This window comes from Phalangium opilio, unplaced genomic scaffold (genome assembly GCF_054372755.1).
Source record: "Phalangium opilio isolate 3A_F unplaced genomic scaffold, DU_Popi_V2 ptg000344l_1, whole genome shotgun sequence".
NCBI classification, from domain to species: domain Eukaryota; kingdom Metazoa; phylum Arthropoda; class Arachnida; order Opiliones; family Phalangiidae; genus Phalangium; species Phalangium opilio.
The window spans coordinates 957774-962903 of record NW_028324227.1 but is presented as its reverse complement, the minus strand read 5'-3'; the positions used below and the strand labels follow the sequence as shown (position 1 = coordinate 962903).

Below are 5130 nucleotides of genomic sequence, written 5' to 3'. Positions count from 1 at the left end.
TTTAAAGATACATTTTCCACAATAAAGCCTAAGTAATGACGTCACCTTCGTCAATATTCACAGGAGTAGAGCTTTAATTTTCAATTTAAAAAGAAGGACGTTTTCTCTCTTTAATAAGAGTTTTAATAATTTAAAAGCCATTCGTAGTTCTGGGGAAAATGGATTAGAAATACATGGGAACGTTAAAATATTTTAGGAAATGTGAGAAATAGAGAAGCTTTTGCAGCAGAGGAGAAAGGGTCTATTATCTTTAAGCTTTTAGTTTCTGCCCCGAAGGGCTTTTTAAGATTAAAATCGTTTATAATTAAAAGGTTTAGAAAGTAAAGATGCGCTAGTTTTAGCAAAAATAGCTCACCATCACCATTCTTTTGCTAACAAAGCTTCTGTAAAATGGGTTTTATCTTTTTCCTTGCCACTCGTTAGCAAAAACAAAATTAATAAATCCATTTTTAAAGAGGCTGTTGATTTTTATAGTAAAGATGAAGGTAATTAAACAAAGATTATACGGCTTTTTTCTTAATCTGAAACAGATTTTTGACTTCAATTAACCTTAGTAGTTAGTAAGGAAAAAATTATAATTTTATATATTACATGGAAACAGTTAAAATATAAACAATTCTGGTTTAAGGTCCATTCAAACTACATGCAGTAAAATCTAAACTTAGGATTTGTTATGACGAAACTGATTTTGTTTTGATGGAAATTTCTTTCAACTTTCTTTCAATTTAAATAATTAAGATATAACCAACGTATGGTGGCTAAATTTATGTGTCAATCAAAACTATTTTAAGTGTAGTTTTTGACATCTGAATATAACAGGTATACACTTTGAAATAGAACGTATACATTGAATTTAGACCTTATAAACACTCACAATTAACACTTATTGTTCATCAAATTGGAGTTTATTACAATTTGAAATAACAGCAAGATAAATGAAACGGATTACCTTGCTGACAATATTGCATTAATTCCTTAAAATAGGTCTTTCATTAGTGTAATCCGTCCGCTTTAGCTAACTTAACGCTCTTATCCTAAAGCTAAAATGGAGTAAGCTTAACTCCACGCAAGCGTATTACGAAATAAATTTAGGCTAATTAGTAAGGCGGCGCGGAACTCGAGAAAAGCGATGTTACGACACGTTTCCCTTAAATAGGGTAGTAGTAGTATTAGCATAAGTTCATAAGATATGTTCCATAAGTTTGTCACTGGTTACAAACTGGAGATTGTCACGAAGTGACGTAGGTCATAGATTCTCGTAAAGCGACGCCTGGTGAGGCGCTGGCAAAGGCTTAGTACAGACTAAATAGGAAGATGGAAGTCCTGCAAAATTAACCACCGCGAGTGTAGTTCTGGAAGTCTCGCTTGTCGTTCGCGAACTACTTCGAGCTGTAAGTCTCTAGCTTTACGAAGTATAGGTAGTGTCATACTTATGGAACATATCTTAACTTATGGCAGTAGGTACTTTTCCGGAAATAAACAGTTGGAAGTCGCAGTCGCGGCGATCAAAAAGGACAAATTAGCGGGCGGAGAGATATACCCACGATTCCCCTATACCACTTCTATTCTAATTCGGGAGGTCGCGCTGGGGGTATTATGCGAGGGAGACCGAATTCGACCCCCTTCTCAAAGTTTTATACAGGCATGGCATATCGACGGGGCGTAATTTGTACTTTCTTTACTTTCCTTAATTAAATTGGTACCGGGGAATAGGGGAAATTGTGGCCTTAGCTTTCGAACGTTCGTCCACTAACGTTTTAGTTGCCCCGAAGGTGTTGGAGCGTTTAACGCATTGGGAATTTAGGCTTTTGCCTCTTACCGACTGACTCTCCGCGTGAGGTTAAAAATAACCAAAGGTTAGGACAAGTTGGGGGTCCTCTTTTCTGTCTTCACTGTAGGTTATACCAGGTTTTGATTAAGGAAGTATTTCCGTTTCAAAACTAAGGATATCCAATGAAGCTGTCGCCAAAGATCAAGCGGACAAGTATAGCCATTTGACAATATAACCGGTCGTAGTTATGAAGCAAAGACTGTTAACCTTCTTTTTGTGTTCTATTAACCCTTGTCTCTCTTTCTGTCCCTTCTCTTTTCATTTTCCCTTAAGCCTAATACTCGGACGCGCTCGAATATTTCATTAAGACGATTTGCTAATAAAAATTTTCCAAGAGGTGTCTCTTCTCGACACGTGAAACGCCAGCCAGCCTCGTGTTTCCGTTAAAAGAGAGGTGTCGGCTTAGACGCGGTAAAGGGCTCGGAATGCGAAAGCCAGGCTTTAGTTTACTTCGTTTTCCACATAAATGTCATTAAAAAGTTTTATTAAGTTTCGGCTCTTCACCCGTACAACCCGCGACGTCTTACTTGAAATTTTCGCTGATCAGACTTCTAAATTATGCAAGATTAGGTGAGGGACTTGGGTTTCGGTGGTTGCATTGAAGCGTAAATATGGCAACTTCAGTAAATATCCAAAAGTTTTGAATATTAGAGAGTTGCACATATTATCAATTATGGCCGTGGAAACTTATTGCTTAAATATTTTCTTTTTGCAAACATATTCTGTGATTTTGTAAATTCTCCGTGTTTCATCCACTTCTCACTTACGTATACATAATGTAAAAAGTAAAACACTTAGGATCCTTCGGGATATCTCAGTCCAATTTTAATTAAATTTGTAACCTTGAAGATTTTCGTATCCCATAAATTTGAAAAAAACAAACACATTTAATATAGACTTGATTTAGCTACATTTCCAGACGTTCTTCTGATATTTAATTTTATCTATTAACTAAAGTGAAAGGGACTCTGCTGATATGAAATTTTATAGTGAAAGGGTCCTGAAGGATATTCTAAACCTGTATACTTAATTTCAGTCAAATCCGTTCAAACAAAAGGGACTTCTTGGGCTAGGAAATGTTTTAGATTTTTCACTGACTTACAGGCTATTCTGGATTTTAATCAAATTAACATCATTGTTATGTAAATTTCAACATGGAACTTTACTAAAAACACTGCCATACAAGAACATGGTGGTAACATAAATGGTCCTAGATATTTCTCTACCTATATTTTTAAAAAGAAATTGGCATATGGGCACAGTTTATTAACTAGACTTTGAAGTATATGGAATTCAGACATGTCACATGTTCTACCATACCTCGTTTAGGATGTACTATCCAGTTAGAGAGTGTCCAGCCTCTTTCCTCCATCTCATCTTCACTGTCCTATATCCCTTATTCCCCGCGCGACATTTTCCCTGGTTCAATTTGAGGCACTCTGTTTTTGGTTGCGGCGTTTTCCCGGTGTCTCTGTGAGGAGGAAAATACTCACCCTCTACATAGTTTTCAAGCTACCAATATAGAGTCCTTTTTACCAAATCGTCGCCCGTGGTTTCTGCCGTGTACTCACTCCCCCGAAGGTATATTTCACTCGAGCTTATTCAGTTTGTCACTAACACCCTACCAGATTCCATCTCCGTTTTGGTAGCTGTTCGTACTGTAAAAAAGTGCCCCTCACCGACAGCGATGACGCTATTGAAATTATGATCATTGGGGCGTAATGTTTTTGTGCAAACAAGCCTTGATAAATACGAACAAAAGGGGTAAAACGTGATGAAATGTTCGTGGAGTCAAGCGTGAGTCACTCGCGTTCCGATTTGTGAAACGTTTGTGTGTTTCATTGATTAAAATCTTTGGATGGCGTAAATCAGCTTTACCACGATGAATAAGTTAAATACGGAGATAGTGTGTTTGTTCTAGGGTTTATTTAACCGAACGAATTTGGAAGTTATTGTCATATCCTAAAAAATATTCAGTTATCACATTCTTGGTCTCGCTTCTATTTACGCTCTTATGGAAATATCAACAATACATTTTCATTACTGTAGCGCATCAGCACTGAAAAATATTACATTTTATTCTTATGGCGCCTTCTGTTTGGATTCTATAAAGTAAACTCAATTACCATAATTGACTAGGAAATAACCTCATTAGATATTTATCCGACTGTATAGGTATCTCGGGAAAAATTCGGAAGGGAAAAGGTTTTAAAATATTGATGGAAGTCAATATAACTTGGAATAAACTTTTCTTACTGTGCAGAAACGGATAAAAAGAGTGTTTAATGGTACTTCGGGAGAACACTTCCAACTTTTGTCTAGTCTATTTTACTACGCACGGTCTGGATTCTTGGTGAAATCTGAGTGCCAAGTTGAAAAGAGTTTCTGAAACTTTTTACACTCGATCTAGATATTCTTCCGGCTCTGGTTGGTTGCGGGAAATAAAAATATAAATAGAGTCGGTTTGCTGGAATTCAATGCGAACTGGCTTGAAATCAGGGCTTATGCAGTTTGTCCGTTTGCCTCATCCCTCTTCCCTTCACTCGCTTTTCGAATAGAAAGGCTATAGGCCTATAAGAAATAAACAAGATTTCCGTTTTCGAGGAAGAAGTATACCCGTATAGTCTCCTTTTTACCGTACAAGAAGCATTCGGTGTTTCTTCCATAGCCGCATCTTCTCTCGAAACATTTTTAGCTTCGTCCCCATCGCTTTCTTTGAAAAGGTTTTTTACGTGTCTTTGTTATATGGCGAACAGTATTATTTTTTTAGTTTTGTAAGCTACGTGTTGAACCATTAAAACCATAGAGCGAATCATTATAATGAATGATCCTGTTGTAAACAAATAGTCAACTCTTAATTAAAATTAAGTACGAATAGGGCACCACTGGAGGCTTGCGGGAGCGGTAGCTGTGCAAGAAGTGAAAGCGAGTCCACCGTTTGTGCATGCAGGCGTGGATCTCCCGTGAGCTTCTAGAAACGCCCTTTAAGTTGGGAATTATGCAGAGAGTTGCCAAGCATTTAATAGACTGCGTGTTAAGATAGTTTTGTGTTAAAAGAAAAAGTGGAGTGTATCCTGGGTTATGGTTTGTTACATAATGTATGACTCAAACATTCAAGTTTTGAGTGTTGTTTTAAAATGAACGGTTTCTTCGGAACATTGATGTGGTTAGAGTGAAGTAATGTCTATCCCGAGCGTATCCCTTTTTGTTTCTCCTCTATCTTCCTCTTCTTCTTCTCCTCCTCCTCTCTATCCTGATATTCTCCTCTTTCAGGGAAGGGAGGAAACGAATGATTTCGG

At 37.2% G+C, this 5130-nt stretch overlaps 1 long non-coding RNA gene across 1 annotated transcript; it reads right to left on the bottom strand.

Moving 5' to 3' along the window:
* Positions 1–2975: 2975 nt before the first annotated feature.
* On the bottom strand, positions 2976–3778 carry LOC149609951 (uncharacterized). Its single transcript, XR_016376881.1, has 3 exons — positions 3368–3778; positions 3152–3302; positions 2976–3057 (listed from the first exon to the last, which is right to left on the bottom strand). It is a non-coding gene; the product is annotated as an uncharacterized LOC149609951 (long non-coding RNA).
* Positions 3779–5130: the final 1352 nt, after the last annotated feature.